Raw genomic sequence first — 18,272 nt, 5'->3', positions numbered from 1 at the left:
TGTTCACTTCATAAAGTTGAGTAGCAGTTCCAACTCCTTTTTCTAAACAACTTTTTGTAAAACTGGCAATATTTCTTTCTTAAATATAAGTTAAAGTCTTCCAGTTAATAATTCCAGTGCATCTGGAATTATAGGAAAATTTTAAATTATAAATTTAACTTATTTAAATTCAACACAGCTGTAGTGTTGTTTTTTCCTTTCATGGCATATAGTATTTTCTTACTAATTTTTAATGTCCACAGCATCTTTAGTGATGGCCCCTTCTACGTTTCTGATATTGGTAATTTGTAATTTCTATTTTCTTTTGTAATTTTTATCAGTACAGGGTGGCTCAGTTGGTTAAGCATCTGACTCTTGATTTTGGCTCAAGTCATGATCTCAGGGTCATAGGATCGAGCCCTGTGTCAGGATCCACACTCAGTGGAGAGTTCACTTGAGATTTCTCTCCCCTCCCTCTCCCTTTGCCCCTCCCCCAGCTCTCTCTCTCTCAGATAAGTAAATCTCTAAAACAAACAAAAAAAATAAATACAATCTTTATCACTATAGCTGGGGGCAACTGTTCTCAACTAGGATTCCACAAAAGAATTAAGCCCTAATGCTCTAAAGTATCTATTATATAAAATGAAATAAACTTTTCTTTTGATCTAAAATAGTATTGGCTATGTAACTTACTTAGAAGAATAGAAAAAATGGTCAATATTCTTTAAGTCTAATTCTCTTGCAGAACCCCAGTTGAGAAAGATAAATTCTCAATTTTAGTCATCTTTTCTGATAATCAATTTTTGTTTCCCCACTGATTTGTTCTATTATCTGCTTATTTTCTGTTTCATTAATTTCTATTATTTCCTTCCTTCTGTGCACTTTGGGTATAATTTCCTTTGCTTTTTCTATCTTCCTAAGGTGCAAATATGGACGGTTGATTTAAAACCATTCTCCTGGGGCACCCGGGTGGCCCAGTCGGTTACGCGTCTGCCTTTGGCTTGGGTCATGATTCCAGGACCCCTGCTCAGTGGGGAGTCTGCTTCTCCTTCTCCCTCACCCTCTGCGGCTTCCCCTGCTTGTGCTCTTTCTCTAATAAAAAAGAAAAAAAAACACACAACAACCATTCTTCCTTTTAAGATTTGCCATTATAAATTTCCATCTAAACAATGTTTTACCGGCACCCCACAAATTTTGGTACTTTGTTTTTATTACCATTTAGTAAAATAGTTCTTAATAACCTTTGTAATTCTTTTTATTTGGTGAATATGTTATTTAGAAGTGTTTCTTATTCCAAATATTTGAGAATTATGTCAATATTTTGTTATTGATTTCTAATTTAATTCTTTATGGACAGAAAGTATGCTTAAAGGTTTCAATAATGTTAAATTTATAAACACACTCTGATGGTCCAGCAAATAGTCTCCCTTGATAAATATCCCATGTAGCCTTGAAAAGAAAGTGTCCTACAATTGTTGAATAGTGTGCTATAATTATCTTTTAGGTCAACTTGGCTGATAGCAGTGTTTAAATCTATATCTTTACAGCTTTTAGTCTATTTGTCAAACCAGTTACTGAGAGCAGAAGTGTTAAAATGTCCAACTCTGATAATGGATATATCTATCCTTGCTTTCAGTCCTATCACTTGATTTATATGTTTTGAGGCTCTGTTATAGATAAACTCACATTTAAGACTGTTTTGTCTTCTTAATGAATAATAATTAATTCATTATTTATATCATTATGAAATCTTCCTCTTTATCTCTGGTAAATACTCCTTTCCTTGAACTCTACTTTGCCTATCCTTGACACAATTACTGCATCTTTACTATGAAAAATGATTTTTTTCTCTTTTAACCCATCTATGTCTTCGTGTTTAAAGTGCATCTCACGTAACTTATTAGAATGGCTGAAATAAAAAATAGTGACAACATTAAATGCTGGCAAAGATGCAGAAAAACTGGATCACTCGTACACTGTTAGTGAGATTATAAGTGATAAAGCTACTCTGGAAAAGAATTTGACTGTTTCTTATAAAACTAAACATGCAACTCCCCTAGAACCCAGCAGTTGTACCTTTGGGCATTTGTCCCAGAGAAATGAAAACTTATGTCCATACAAAAACCCTGTACAAAAATGTTCACAGATTTATTTGTAATAGCCAAAAGGGGGAGACAATCGGGAGGTCCTTCAATGAATGAACAGTGAAATAAACAGTGATACATCCACATCATGGAATACTACTCAGTAATAAAAGGAACAAATTATCAATACATGCAACTTGAATGTATCTCCAGGGAATTATATTGAGTGAAAAAAGCCAATCCCCAAAGATTGACAGCTGTATAATTTCATTTATTACATTCCTGCAATGACAAAATCATAGAGAATAGATTAGTGGTTGCTAGGGGTCAGGGATGGGGGCTGGGCGGTGGGTGTGGCCAAAAAAAAAAAACAACAAGTCTGCTAATTTCAAGCTCTGTGTTATTTCTGGGTCTGTTGCTATTGACTCACTTTTCTCCTGGTTAAGTGCCACATTTTCCTACTCCCTCACATGTCTTCAAAACATATTATGTATACTCAATTATGGATTCTATGCTGTTATATAAGTCTGAATTTTAAGCCTGTTGTGTTTTGCTTTGGCAGGCACTTAATTTATTGACAGGTCAGCTTTATCCTATCAAGGCTTGGTTTTAAGCTTTTTTATGATGACTCTAGAGTAGCCTCTCTTCTAGAGCTAGAGTAACCTTACTCTTAAGATATACATTTTCTGGCATCTCAATCGAATGTCTAGGGTGCTTATGAGGTCCCTCCATGTTGGATGGTTGTAACTCCATCTTCCTCTCTTGTGCAACCTCCAAGATTTTGTTCAGTTCAGTTATCCAATAGCTGTTCTCTGTCTAATCTTACTGAATCTTGATCTATCCATACACAGCTTTCTACTCACCCAAAACCTCCAGGGGAGCCTGATGCAGATTTCTGAAGCCATCTTATGTGTGCATCTGCCTGGTCCTCAGTAACCTGACCTGTAACTTCCTGCGACATCAGCAGCCCCCAAACTCTATTCTCGCCTGCCTCCACCCAGTGAAACCACTACCTTAAAAAGAAAGACACTTAAAAACAAAAAGTAGGCTCAACTTGTTTTTAATTGGGCTTCACTTACTTGTGCTGAAGTTTGAATGGTGGTCTCAGGTAGAAAGCTGTAGTGAAATATGGTGTTTTCCTGATCTCAAGCATCACAGCCCCGTGCTATGTGTTGTCCAACGTGTGAAAACAGTTTATTCATATACTTTGTCCAGCTTTACAGCTCTTCATAGCAGAAAGGTTCAGTCCCATGACCATTTTCCACAAAGCCTGCTACTGCATCTACACTTAAACACGATGCTTTATTTCATTCTCATAATAACTCCATGAAATAAATACTCTTAAACCATTTCCTGGCTAAGGAGGAGGACCAAACTTAGATAAGTTAAACACTTTCTGTTATTCTTTAAGCCCCTCAAGGGTAAAAGCAAATTTTATTCACTCTGTTCTTCATCGCACTTTACCCGGTCCTTTGTACACAACAGATGCTCGATAAATAAACTAACATTTTGGTAGGTGCTATTTTCAACATTACACACATGAAAAACCTAAATCTCAAATTGGGGAAAGAGGAAGAAACAGAGCTTGGATTTGCAAACTACAGATCACAGGCCCCAAGTGACCCACATGTCTTTTTTAAATAAAGTTTTATTGGAACACAGCCATACTCATTCTTTTACAATTGTCTCTGGCTGCTTTCATGCTATGATGACTAACTTGAGTACTTAGGCCTGCAAAGCCTAAAATATTTACTATCTGGTCTTGGGCAGAAGTTTGCCAGCCCCTGATTTAGTGTATCTTATATGCCAGGCAATCTGCTCAGCACTGTTACATACTTTTCACCTCATTAAATTTCCCAGCCGTGTTGTGAAATAATAAATAATGCCACTATCCAGATGTGGACTCTCAGACCCAGAAAGGTAACTTGTCCCAGGTTTTATGGCTCATGAGTGGCAGAGCACACATTTGAATTCTGATTTGTCAGACTCTGACACCTATGCTTTTTTTTTTTTACTTCTAACAGTCAGAGAAACTTGACAAGAAATGGAAGATGCTAAACGGGAGGGCCCTTTTTGTGATTTGCATATCATCACATATGGGCAAGTGGGACTAAAGCTAAAGTAAGCTGAAGAGCTGGCTTTATATCCTATAATAAAAATAGTTAATAGCATTACTATAACAAGTGTTTTATATGTTAACCCCTATATTGATTAAGAATTATGCGCACGTGGGGTGTGTGATACATATGTTGTGTGTGTGTGTGTGTGTGTGTATATATGTATCACACAAATATATAGGTATACATATGTAAAAGATATACGTGTGTGCATATATATAATTTGATTTTAATTTTCATATTCTATGAGGATGTCATTTTAGGTACAGAAAGAAATGCTGAGTAGGTTTATATTACAACATGGTAACTAGTAAATCAAGTGTTCAACTTGGTTTTCCTAACTCACTAGTGCTCTGTGTATACCTGCTTTCCATTCTTTCTCAACTCTCTCCTAGGTTTTCATAACCTCAAACATCATCACAGAGCATGAGGAAGGAGAATGTCTTACAGGTCCTCTCTGGTCACACAACGTACCAAAGGCCCACTTGTCAACAGCACTTCTGGGCTTCCTTGGCAATCTTCCAGTCCTCATTCCCAGCCCTTTCAAGATGTGATGCGGTTTTTTTCCCTCTCTCTCTTTTTAAGTGCTTTAAGCTTTGAGCCATCATCATTTAATTTTAGATTATCTTCTGATTTCCTCCGTGGGCCGAGAATGAGAGTAGTCTGGGGAAAAATGGTAGTGACAATAAATGAGAAGGGAAGCATTTGTGAAAATCTTTTTCTTCTTTTCAAGAAGAGCTGTAATAGTGTTTTGTATCAACATGACTCCTGCCTTCAGCTGTAACAAAGTTAGAGAAAACGTTGGTGCTATAAATTGAGAGTTCAGGAGGTAACTCTATTGACCCAGTCTTTTCAATGGGATTGGTATTATAGGTTTCCTGCATAGAAACCAGTGCAGCAATATTTCTAAAGTAATTTCGTCTTTGCCAGTAGCCCTTTCCTCCCTCCTTATGCCTCTTCTCTTTCCCAAGGTGTTCCTAAGTTCTTCGATCTCCTGGTGTCTTCTGTTCATGCTCTCCTTCCAAACCTCCACAACTTCCTGTGGTGCCCAAGATCAAATCGCTCAGGGGGCAGAGGTAGGGACATAACTTACCATTTGCCAAATTGGGTTTTCTTATAACTGGTTCAAAAGAGCTTTCTCATAATAGACACACCAATAAATGTTATACAGACACAGGGAATGTCAAATCTACAGGACAACGAAGAGTCTGATGAAATAGAAGATGCCATGTCTGTAGACCGTTTTCTTAGAGTTTTGTTCATGGGAAGATAAAGGGATGCAGGTCACAGTTACCCTCATGGGTGCTCCCAGTAGGTTGTTATTTTTAGAGATGTTCCAAAGATAAGAAAGAACAGAAAGTATGTAAAACCTGAATGCAAATGTGACATCTATAGCCAGCCAGAAAACTCGGGGTGCTTTGGGATTGTGCAGTCATTTCTCCAATAACAGACACCACACTACATTCTATCCCAAAGGGAGCATGATGGGGACTGACAGCCGAGGGGAAACCAAGGAGTCGAAAAATCACAGCAAAGGAGAAGCGAACCACTAAGTGGGACAACAATCCCCCAGGGGCTAGGAAGCTGGCCACCAGTGCAACTATATCTTCACCAAAAGTTTTTAATTGAGTCAACTGAGAATTTTCTTTTTTCCTTGTGGGGATACATCCTTGATTTTCTAATAGCAGTTAACAAGAACAATTGGGTTCATTTTAGAACCAACAGCTGGAACACACCAGTTCCGTAAAGTGAGAGCTAACTGTCCTTCCAACTTAAGTCATCATGTAGAAGCTTCCACAACGGATAGGATTATGCCTATCCTGAATCAGCTCACTCTCTTCCAGCATGCCCATTTCCATAAATGCCATCTTCCCTGTCATGCAAACCTTAACTTTGCTCCCCCTTTGTCCTTCATTTCCCAAAATCCAGTCCATCGGTGGATGCTGGCCTTACTGACAGCATCGGTAGCTGATCAGGGTTACCTAGAGAAGCAGCAGGTGTCAACGGTGATTCCGACGTCATCAGTTGGAATCACCACCATTTCTCTGCTCCCTGCCTGAAACCCCCGTGAAAGAGGTAGGGAAAAAAGATTAAATGAGTACACCATGCTCCTCTTCACTGCAGGTACCCGCCTTAGGTTGTTGGGTCTGATCTGGACAAAGGGAAAGAAATAAGATTGACATGGGCTGGGCTTTGTCCTGACTAAAAAGGCCTAAAAAGCAATGGAATCCTCTTAAAATGTTAACAGAGGACAAGAATGGAGTAAATTGGCAGAGCGTGTTTAATACGGTGACTGAAAAACAAGAAGGCCTTCCCAGCCTTGTACTCCACTGACTTCGGACTTATAAACAGATTACACTGTTTTTGTAACTTAATTTACATAGCCAAGACCCAGGCCGAGGCTAGTGAAGAAAACATATTTTTTGGAATAACAGAGGTCCAGCTTCAAATCTCTGTCACTTAATACCTGGGTGAAATGGATTACTGCACATCTCTCGAGTCGGTTTTTGCATCCAGCAAATGACTACAGCATCCACCTTCTGCACAATCATCCCATGTGGCTGACTCGGGGTAATGCACAGCCAGTGACTAGCACAATACTGGACACAATAAGCCCTCAACAAATCATTCTATTGTTACCACATTTGATTACCGGTAATGTCTGTTTCTTTCATTTCCATCAATTCAAATGCTATGGCTCCTCTTCAGGTTCCACCTCGTTATGAATCCATCCCTAACTATATTTGAGAGTTTCGTTCAAGTATTTGAAAGTGACTGTCAGGAGGAAAAAAAAAAAAAAAAAAAGTGGACATTCTGGATAGCCCTCACAGGGCAATTTTACACAGAAATAAAAAGAAACAGATTTTAAGTTCAGTATCTGAAATAGGTTTCCAACAATTTAAGCTAATTGGTAACAGATTAGACACCATGAACTCAATGTCCACAAATAGGGATACTGCTGAATGCTGCCACGTAACAGCATATATAAACTTTGGTAGCTGATCGATGGATGGAGGTTTAAACCCCAAGTCCACCGCTTCCTGGCAGCGAGAACCATGGCCAAGTTGTGTAACGTCTCTGAGTCTGTTCCTTCAGTGTGAAAACGGGTCTTAATAAAACCTATGGTGTCGGGGTTGTTCTGAAGATTAAGTGTTCTAAGAATCTCCACCACCAAAACAAAACACTGTCGTGGCCTCCCTGGGGGCCAAGGTGACAAAGACAAGGACTGAGAGCTGTTGGACTCATACAGTCTTAGGAAGGTGGGGAGGCATCACGGTGCCTACCAGGACCACAGAAGATGGTAAGACAATGGCCAAAGACCAGACCAGAAAACGTTATTTTTGACACAACCTCTTAAAGACAAACATCTCTTCTTACACATGCGAAGATTTCATGATATCCTCGAATAGTAGCCCCCACTACAATAGTATCCCACATCCGATGGCTGGAGAAGAGGGGCGCTTTTCAGAAAGAAGGAGACGACATTATGTAAACGGGAATTTGCTTCCTTTCCAGATGTTCTAGATGTTATGAAAAGTTCCGGGAAGATTCGGGTACTGTGTACCAGTTATTTGGAATAACAGTGCTCTCTGCAACTTCTCTTATCAATATGTCAAAGTGATAACCAATTTTACCAAAACCCTACATATTTTTTCCACCTTTACTGAGATATAATTGACACCCAGCATTGTGTAAGTTTGAGGTGTACGATGTGTTGATTTGATACGCTTCTATACTGCAAAATAATTACCACCATGGTGCTCGCTAACACCTCCATCATGTCACCTAATTATCATTTCGTTTTTGCGGTGAGAACATTTAAGATCTACTATTTTAGCAATTTTCAAGTAAATAATAGAGTATTATTACCTATAATCACTATGCTGTACATTAGATCCCAGAACTTATTCATCTTATGACTGGAAGTTTGTACTTTTCGACCAACATCTCCCCTTTTCCCCCACCCCAGCCCCTGGTAACTACTATTCTAGTGTCTGTTTCTATGAGTTCAGCTTTTCTTAGGTTCCACATGTAAGTGATATCACACAGTATTTGTCTTTACCTCTCTGATTTATTTCACTTAGCATAATGTCTTCAGGGTCTCACACGTTCTTACAAATGGCAGAATGTACTTCTTTCTCATGGCTAAATAATATTCCATATATTGGGCTATTTCCCTATTTTGGCTCCATGAATAATGCTGCAGTGAACTTGGGGTGCAGGTATCTCTTCTAAATTCTGTTTTCATTTCCGTTGGATGTATACCCAGAGGTGGAATTCCCGGGTCATGTGGTATGTCTATTTTTAATTTCTTGAGAAATGTCTCTACTGTTTTCCACAGTGGCCGCACCAATTTACATCCCCGCCAACAGTGCACAATGCCTTGTTTCTCCACATTTCCCCCCAGTATTTGTTATCTCTTCTCTAACTGATCACAGATAACAGCCATTTTAACAGGTATGAAGGGATTGATTCCTTGTTGGTTATGGTCTATGGTATTTTGCAAAAGCAGCCCAAGCAGCTTAAGCCAGTCCTCCTGGGACTCCTCAGTAAGATGATTTACATTTCTGCTGTGAACTCCTATGATGGTGTGACAGTCCTCAGCGTAAGGGAGTCCCTTACCTTGGTAGTGGCCTGGTCACTAATGGAAAAACCAAGCTAAATTTTTCTTTCTGTAGTTGTGCTTTTATGAATTATTTAACTGGGCTTTGCCCCTCCCTTTATTTAATTGCACTCACAGAGAAGTACGGACTGTTGGCATTAAGAACCCTCTAGAAGACAAAGCAGTTGATTATTCTCATCATCAAAGTAGGCTCTCATATTGGTGCGGTAAAAAGCACTGCACAGAAATAGCTTGTTGGCAGAATTACACTCTCAAGGGCGAGTATCTTCAAGCCATCCTTGACTCTCTGGAGCAGAAAGGCAACCGCATACAATGTTGAGGAGTGGGGAAAATGTCGAACTGAAGGCAGAAGGAGCTCATGTGAAATTGTGAGTGGCCTTCCATGATGCCCGTCAAAGGGAAGATTCACAACGATTCGCTTTCCTTTCCAGTGACGGTGGGCTACCCCCACGTAAGCCCTGTCCTCCTGCTTATGAACTGACGGTTTGAATGAACACTGCCTTTCTACCTACTTGCCTTTGCACGTAGGGTTCCTCTGTCAGGAAGGCCTCCTCCGCACCTTGTTCTTCTGGGAAATTCCTCCGGGGCCTTCCATACCTAAACAATAATGCTAGCAAGCACTTATGTAGTGCCTACTGTGTACCCGGTGGTGTAGAGGGTTGAGGGTGGGGTAGTGGGAGGAGCTGCTTCAGATGCAAGCAGTAAGGAGTTGCACTGTCGATAGAGATTTTAAAAACAATAATAAAGCCAAAAAATGAGTCTGCTTTCTCTGACTACCATATGTTGGCAATTCTAAACAATGTCAGTAACAAAACACTCCTTATCTGCTGGGGAAGACTTTTCCCGCTAAGTTCCCCTTCCTCCTTAGCGCATGCTGTGTCCAGCACCTTCCTAAGCATTTATATATATTAACTTAGTATAACTGAACCCCATTTGACAGCAGAGAGAACTGAAGCACAGAGAGATTGTGTGACTAACCTCAAGGCATCTAGCTTGGTCATACTGCCTAGCACATAAGTGACGTGCTCAAGGTTTCAATCCAGACAGTATTACACCAGTTCACCCACCTCACCACCAAACATACGCCTCTCGAAATATCTAGCACGCATATAAATACACCTCTAGGATGGCACCCCGGATCCACCTAGGATCTCACAGCTCCCTACATGTGTTCCTCAGTGTCTGTTTATATTTTGTATTACAGCACTCCCTGGGCTGCAGCGCAGCAGCCCCCAGACCCCTGAGCCTAGTACAATGGCCAGCTCATAATAGATGCCACATGAATGAATGGATGAAAGCGCCTTTGGTACCAGAGCTAGAAGGATTTGTGTATATTACATGTATATTATGACAGACTGGTGGAAAGCTCTGGATTTTGATTTGGAATTCAAGAACAGCCTTCAGTTCCAACTCTGTTACTAATTATCTCTGAGAGCTAGAATCAGGCATTTAATAGATCTAGATAATTGTTTCCTAGTCTGTAAAATAAAGGATGGAATATCATACCAGTGATATTCAATAGATGTTCAATTTCCTTTCTTCAAACTAAATGCAAATGGGTTTCTTTTTTCTTTCCCATTGCTAACAAGCATTTTTGTAGAAAAAAACTTTTAAGTATAATATACTATAGAAAGCACACAAATTAGAAGTATACAGCTTAATAAATTAGCACAAGGGAAACCACCTAGATCAAGAAACAGAACATTACCAGCCCCCTGGTATTCTCTCGCATAAGTCAAACGTGAAGCTCCCCTGACTTCTAACATTACAGATCAACTTTCTAATACGTGAAAAAAAGTTTGTATAAATTCTTTTGTGTAAGTCTCCTTTCCCTCAACATTCTGTTCGTGAGTTTCATCCACGCTGTTGTGTGTAACTACAGTGTATTCATTTTCCTTGCCATACAGTATTCCACTGTGTAAACACTGTACAATCTACTTAACCATTCTACTCATGAATATTTTGGATAAATACAAAGAAAGCTATACCTAGCAAATCACAATAAAACTGCTGAGAAGATCAAAGATATCTATTGAAAATTATCCATTTAGGGCGCCTGGGTGGCTCAGTCAGTTAAGCATCTGCCTTGGGCTCGGGTCATGATCCCAGGGTCCTGGGATGGAGTCCTCTATCGGGCTCCCTGCTCGGCGGGGAGCCTGCTTTTCCCCCTGTCTCTCTCTCACTCTGTCTTTCATGAATGAGTAAACAAAATCTTTAAAAGAAAACAAAAAATATCGGGTGCCTGGGTGGCTCAGTGGTTAGGCGTCTGCCTTCGGCTCAGGTCATGGTCCCAGGGTCCTGGGATCGAGCCCCACATCGGGCTCCCTGCTCGGCGGGAAGCCTGCTTCTCCCTCTCCCACTCCCCCTGCTTGTGTTCCTGCTCTCGCTGTGTCTCTCTGTCAGATAAATAAATAAAATCTTTATTAAAAAAAAAAAAAGAAAAGAAAAAATATCCATTTATTTATTTTTCCAAGGAATGCTTATTTTCTTCCCCCTTTCTGGGAACTATTTCTTTTTCCTGACTCTAGCTTATTAACACCCAGATACAATTTCTGAGGAATGTTGAAGGTGGCAAGTTTTATCAGAGTCTGGAACAGTGCTTTATGAATGGCACAGTGCTCTGGACGCCTGCTCGGCATGTTCTTCAGTGTGGTCCTTTCCTCCACTCCAAAAACTCCTCTCCCTTGACTCTCTGTATCCCTGGAGACTTGGTCCCAGAGAATTGCTAGTGAGAGATATAAACCTGTATTCTCACTTCAAGTACATGTGCCTGGCACATAGAAGGAACTCAACAAATAATTATTTTGTGATTGCTACTCAAATTCAGCACTCACCACTTAGCTCCAAGTTCTCTCCTCATTTTTGGGTGATAACATGTCTACCAATAGCTACTTCAAAATCTCTTAATTCTTCTGAGATCTGCATTCTTACTTGATAAATGAGTCCCCATTCTATTTTTAATGAGCAGCTCCAAAGATTCCCTTCTTTATCCTAACACCTTCATTTATTTTTTTAAGGATTTATTTATTTTAGCGGGGGAAGGGCAGAAAGAGAGAATCCCAAGCAGGCTCCCCGCTGAGCGCGGAGCCCAATGCAGGGCTCGATCCCACGACCCTGAGATCATGACCTGAGCCGAAATCAAGAGTCGGACACTTAACCTACTGAGACACCCAGGTGCCCCTCTAACACTGTCATTTAAAAAAAATTTACTTCAATCTTCATTTTTACTAACCCTCTTGTCCTTTCCAGCTCAAAGGAATCTGTGTTCTCCTTTTTTCTCTAAAGCTAGATCCCATCTGAGAGATACGGTTGTTATATTTATTTCCTCTCTCTGGCATCTTCAAACTTCCCCTCCCTATAGACTTCAACCCAACCTGTGTGTTTCTCCTTCACCTTGAAAGAAAATCTCAGTATGATCTTGGTGTTGGCTCTAGCTACCACCTTATTACTCCTCCTTTACCGACATATTTCTTTTTTTTTTTTTTTAAGATTTTATTTATTTATTTGACAGAGAGAGACACAGCGAGAGAGGGAACACAAGCAGGGGGAGTGGGAGAGGGAGAAGCAGGCTTCCCACGGAGCAGGGAGCCCGATGCGGGACTCGATCCCAGGACCCTGGGACCATGACCTGAGCCAAAAGAAGCTCCAGGATATACCGAACACCTGTCTTGAAACCTTGAAATGGCCTCTACGCACTTCCAAGGTAAGTCATTCTACCTTCTTGCTTGACCTCTGCTTCCACCCCTGGCTTTTCTTCTTCTTCCTGTCCCCCAACCCTGAATTCTGAGCATTTCTGAAAATTCATTCTGGGTGCTGAGTTCTTTCTTCTGCTACAAATGTTCTGTCTCCCTCTTGGATAATGTCCAAGCAAATGATACCCCAATCTCTACCTTCCACCTTGTTCTCTCGCTCCAGTCCCTGCGGTGCTGTCTTTGATTCCTGCTGAATGCTCCTCCTTGGCTGTTCCATTTTCTTCCCGCAAACGAACCCTTGCCAAACTGAGCTCCTCCTTTTCCTTCAACCCACCCTGGGCTCAGCATGCTAAGTCCCTCACCTTCATCAATAACACCAACATTTCCCCACTTAGGCAGGCTTGAAAACTCCATCATCACCAACATTCCTACCTTTCATTACACATAGTAATCAGTCACTATGACTCGGGGAGATTGTTCTCTGAAAAGACTCGAGCAGCCATGCCTTTTTCTTTTTTCTATTCCCACACTCATCCATGATTTATATTAGCTGATGCCATTACAAAGCTCAAGGAAAACGTGGCATCTTCCTTTTCTCGTGTTTTCCCTTCTTGATGGGCCTATAAATTTTTCTCTCTCTGAAAGGTATTTTTAGCTCTAAGCTATTTTCAGAACCAATATTACTGATCAACATGAATTCTAGGAATGAGCAAGTCTTCCACGGCTAACTCTCCCAGATCTGCTCATGTCTCTCAGGCTCTTAATAAACCTCACTTAAGAGATTCTCCCAAAGGCGGAGAATATTCTAAAATCAAAGTTTTACAAAGTCATTAGAAAATACCTTCAACCACGTGACAACAGCCACCACCATTCTCACCTAGAAAAGCAGAGATGTTCCCACACAGTCTTATCCTGGTAGTCAGAAAAGCAGACTCCTTATTTCTCTATAACGGAAGAAGTGCAGAAGCTGTGTCTGCCACTCTGTAAATGGTGCCTCATCTAGCTCCAAACACACACATTTCTTATGGTTCTGGAGACTGGTGAGGTCCTCTTGCATGCACTACCTTCTTGCAGGGTCGTCGCGTGGCAGACAGGCAGCTCTGGCGTCCTCCCCCTTTTAAGGGTACAATTTGATTGTGAGGGCTCTACACTCATGGCCTCATCTACACTTGATTCCCTCCCCAAAGCCCCACCTCCAAGTACCATCACATGGGGATTAGGGCTTCAGCATATGGATTTTGGGGAGACACAATCACTTAGACCACAGCAAGGATGCCCAAACCCAACTCCTTATCTCCTCAGCTCTCTCCCACCCTGTCTGCACATCCAAGTCTGCCTCCTCCTGCGTCTCTGATTTCCTCTACTTCAGGGAACAGTGTGACCACCCACCAGGGCCCAAGCCACACACCCACAAGTCCATGTACATGTCACCCTCTTGCCTGAGCTCAGCCACCACTAGGGCCTTGAAACCATAAATCTGTCATTTGCATCCACTGCTCTCCAACACGCTGCTACTGCCCCACATCAGTTGGCAGTAGCCTCCTTCCACATCCCTCTGTGTCCATGCTTGCTCCAGGCTCATCGTGCTCCACAAAACCTCCAGAGGAACCTTCCGAACTGGCAAAAACCATTCATGACACTTCCCCAATAAAATCTACCCTGCTTTCATGCCATTTCTTTCTCTACTGCAATTCCTTCCATGCCCAAGTCCAAGTTCATGTTCTCGCCGCATAGAATCACTGCAGGTCACCAAATGTCCCATATCTCCTCCTACCTCTGTGGGTTAGGCTCATGCCTTCTCCTCTGTTTGAAATTCATCCATCAGTTTGTCAATCAAGATATCTCCAACTGACCCTAAAAAACCCAGTTCAAATGCTGCTGCCTTTCAGGCACCTTCCCTGACCTCTGCAGGCCAATCTAGACATTCTATCTTCCACACTTTTATGGCATCACACACAGCTCCATAAATCAGTGTTCTAGCCACTGCATAATGGTTTGGTTGCAGGAATATCCTCTAGCACCTAGAATGGATAGTGTACATCATGACAATAATAATGATAATATAATAATGATAACATTATAATATATATTATGTTATATATATATATTATATTAACATTGTATGTATTATGTTGATAATATATCATTAAAGTTTTTTTTTTTTTTTAAGATTTTATTTATTTAACAGAGAGCATACAGGAGGGGAGAGGAAGAAGCAGGCTCCCCAATGAGCAGGGTGAGCCTGATGCGGGGCTCGATCCCAGGACCCCGGGATCATGACCTGAGCCGAAGGCAGACGCTTAACGGACTGAGCCACCCAGGCGCCCCTATCATTAAAGTTTTTTCTCTTGTTTCTAAAAACTATTATTAATGTTAAATCTTTGATAGAATTCAGGTCCTTTTGCTAAGCCATTTATTAGTATGAACCATGTAAAGTTGCTATTTTGTCGGTCCAAATGGTCATATATTAATGATTTCATGTAGCTCGACCTAAAACATTCACCTTTCTCATTTCATCTTCACAACACCCGTAAGAGGTAGATATGTTATATGTTTATTATCCTCATTGTATGGGTAAGAAAACTGAGGCTCAGAGGTTTTAAGTAACTTTGCCCAAAGTCATAGGAACAAGAAAGTGAAGGAGCCAAGACTCCAATCCAGAACTGCCTGCCTCTCAGTGCTCTTGCCCATGACGATATCCTGACTCCCAAAACTGTTTAATTGTGTAATCAACTGATGAAGCAGTGACATGGGGGCCCCAGAGATATGATGATGGTTGGCTACATAAAGATGTCTGTGTTCAGCAAATCCAGAGTGGACAAATTCTGATGTTCCTGTGGCAGTTGAAAGAGGTTTCTCTGCAGGAAGCCAAGGATGGTAAATACTGAAATGAGTTAATAAGGAAGGTTATAGAATCTCCTTCAATAGAAGGATTTCTTCCCCCAATGGAGGATAGGTTCTCACCTGTCTGAGATGGTTTCAATATAATCCTTTGTGAAGGTCAATAAATTGGGCACACAAAGTCCTTTTCAGGCTCCTTATGACACTCAGACACACCGGCTTAATGTGGCTCATCACGTGGCCTGAGAAAGGGAGGGTGCTGATCCCGCAGTCTCTCTGTCTTTAACTCCCTCAGCCCTCTGACTCGGCCTTCTTTGGGACATATGTAGTGACTTTTTGTGTGTCATTCTGCTTCCCTCAAGAGAAAAATGCGTCAAAAGCATGAAATGTGAGTGGCTTATTTTGGTATCTTCAAACATTTAAGATTTTTTATTAAATGGAACTTCTTTCCTCTTCTGAAAGGATCCTGTAGTATCAACTGAAGAGAAGTCCCTGAGTTTTGTCTAAAATCTATGAAAACTCAGCAACTCAAACCATGAGAACAAAGTTTTCTTAAGCATGCTTTTGGCCCAATTATTATCAGATATAACATAATTGTTTCTCTTTCCATCTGCATCATTTTAAAATATGGTCATTCGGATGTTAATTCTCTCCAGGTAAAAAGTCTGGAAGATGAGCCAGCATTTCAGTCAATAAGAAAGAGATCTAACTTGATCACAAATAGAAAATAACACATCCACACATCTAAGCAAGTGTTCAGCAATTCTTAGTTAGAGTCACTACCACCTCAAAATAATGCTAATGGAAAAGTATTTTTCCATAATTGTCACTCCATGGAAGCATGACTTTCCACAATGATAATGAATAAGTGCAATAAAACATTGCTCTAGACCCCTATTCTCAATAAAAATAACAACTACTTGCACAGAACCTTAAAGTAAAAAAATCTACCAAATGATCTAGCTCATTTGATCCATATAACAATCCTTACCATTTATGTCACCACTTTAGAAGATATTTACAGGAAACTTGGATCAGAGAGATGAAGCAAATTGCTGTGAGTCACAAAGCCAGAAATAGCAGAGTCTAGACTAGAACCCAGGCGTTTTCCTGATTCCAAATCTCATGATCTCTCTACTGCATCTTTCTGTCCACATGGCCAATCTTTAAAAAAAAAAAAAAAAAAAAAAAAATAGCAGGTCTAACTCAGCAGTATAGAAAATCAAGAGCCAAAGAAAAAATGGCCAATTTGTGAAAAAAGGCACATTTTCTTAATTTTGGTAATTAAGCTTGAACATTAATTCCTCACACTTGTAAAAAATATCAATACTAACATTTATTGAGCATTGACATCTTGCTACTGTACTAAGTGCTTTATGTGGATTATCTCATCTCATCCTTATAAGGAGTCTAGAAGATTGGCCCTCTTCTGATTTTACTAATGTAGAAACTGCAGTTTAAGCTATGAAACCTTAGCTTTCCCAAGGTCACATGGTTGGGAAAGTTAAGTGGCAGAGCTATGGTCAGAACCCATATCAGCTGAACCCAGAACCTAGGCTCTTAACCACCATGCTAACCTGCTATGCTAATGGTTCTCAAAGCTTGGTCCCAGACAGGCAGCACGGGCATCCCTGGGAACTTGTTAGAAAAACAAATTCTCTGGCCATCCTAGACCTACTCTGGGAGTGGGATCCAGAAATCTGTGTTTTAACGAGCCCTGTAGATGCTCCTAAGGCACACTAAAATCTAAGAACCACTGTGCCAGACTGAAACAAGAGTAAATGGTAACCATTTACAAGGAGTCAGTCTGTGCTATCAGAGAACACAAAAAGGAAGTGAGAGAAGTTGAGGTTCAACAACTAATAAGGTTGTTGAAAATCAAAGTCTTCAGGGGACAGTAAAGCCAAAAAGGGAAGAAATAACCTTAGTGCACGCAGAAGCTGAAAACAGCAATGATGAGCAATTAATCAGGCAATATGTTACACTGTAATCAAGGATCAGAAAATTCTGGAAGGACTAAATGATAATGGAGCTTATTACTGTATGGTAAATGATCATTAATAAAATGTGGCTGTTAAAAGAACTAAAGAGATGAATAATCACATAAGGAAATGTCAGCTGTAGAAGATTAAGACTTGTGGTCTTAATCACTTGGAAAAATTACAGGTATGGACACAAAAGCAAAATAAAAGAATGAGATTAGCAGTGCTATTAGAACCTAGCACAAACTTGATAGCTCTCTTTATATAAAATCAAGATAGTTACAAAGGCACCATGCACTTTGACCTGGCTAACATTTCAACTGCTAAAGATAGTGAATTTATATAATTGTAGCAGCACATTGCATCAATCCCTATCTGTGGTAACAAGAAATTACTTTGTTGGAATTGCTGAAATGCAGAGATGACTTGACTTGGAAGTGATCTGGTTATACCTAGGATTTCATCTGGCTGATGACTTCTGATGATCTGTAACTTTCTTTAAGGATTAACTCTGCACATGAGTGCTTCCAAAGAGAGCACCAAGAGCAGCTTCTCAGGGCATGTCATTCCAGTATCCTTCATTATATCTCTTGAGAGGACCGCTTTTTCAAAGTGCAATGTGGAGGAACTGAAAAGTGGTATCAAGAACAAAAATACCCGCAAGTGAGTATAAAAAGAAAAAGGATTCCAACAAAGATACCAAAAGTCATCAGACAACAAAATTGTGGGTTATTCCTTTCACTGGATGGCTACTGATTCGAGGTCTCTCTCTCTTTTTAATCTCTATCAGTTGTTTAAGAGGAAGCAGCTGATCAAAGAGGATGCATTAATTGAAGTTGTCAAAGGAAGAAATATTAAAATCTTTTGACTGGACTTTATGAGAAGATGTCATAACTTCCATGGAGGAAAAGGTATGCTCTTATCTGACTTACTATTTTGTTGCAATTCTCCAT

General features: G+C 40.4%; 1 long non-coding RNA gene across 2 annotated transcripts; it reads right to left on the bottom strand.

Annotated features, from left to right (window-relative positions):
• Positions 1 to 4,375: 4,375 nt before the first annotated feature.
• LOC141370666 (uncharacterized) lies at positions 4,376 to 15,687 on the bottom strand. Of its 2 annotated transcripts, none has more exons than XR_012374918.1 (3): positions 15,461 to 15,687; positions 6,834 to 6,955; positions 4,376 to 4,843 (listed from the first exon to the last, which is right to left on the bottom strand). It is a non-coding gene; the product is annotated as an uncharacterized lncRNA (long non-coding RNA). The 2 variants fall into 2 exon arrangements; XR_012374917.1 differs by lacking the exon at positions 4,376 to 4,843 and adding an exon at positions 5,882 to 6,236.
• Between the last annotated feature and the right edge of the window lie 2,585 nt (positions 15,688 to 18,272).

Source organism: Callorhinus ursinus, unplaced genomic scaffold (genome assembly GCF_003265705.2).
Source record: "Callorhinus ursinus isolate GAN/ISIS: 27379988/994484 unplaced genomic scaffold, GSC_fseal_2.0 scaffold42, whole genome shotgun sequence".
In the NCBI taxonomy this organism is placed as follows: domain Eukaryota; kingdom Metazoa; phylum Chordata; class Mammalia; order Carnivora; family Otariidae; genus Callorhinus; species Callorhinus ursinus.
Note: the sequence above shows the minus strand (reverse complement) of the source record. Positions and strands in the feature narration are given on the sequence as shown.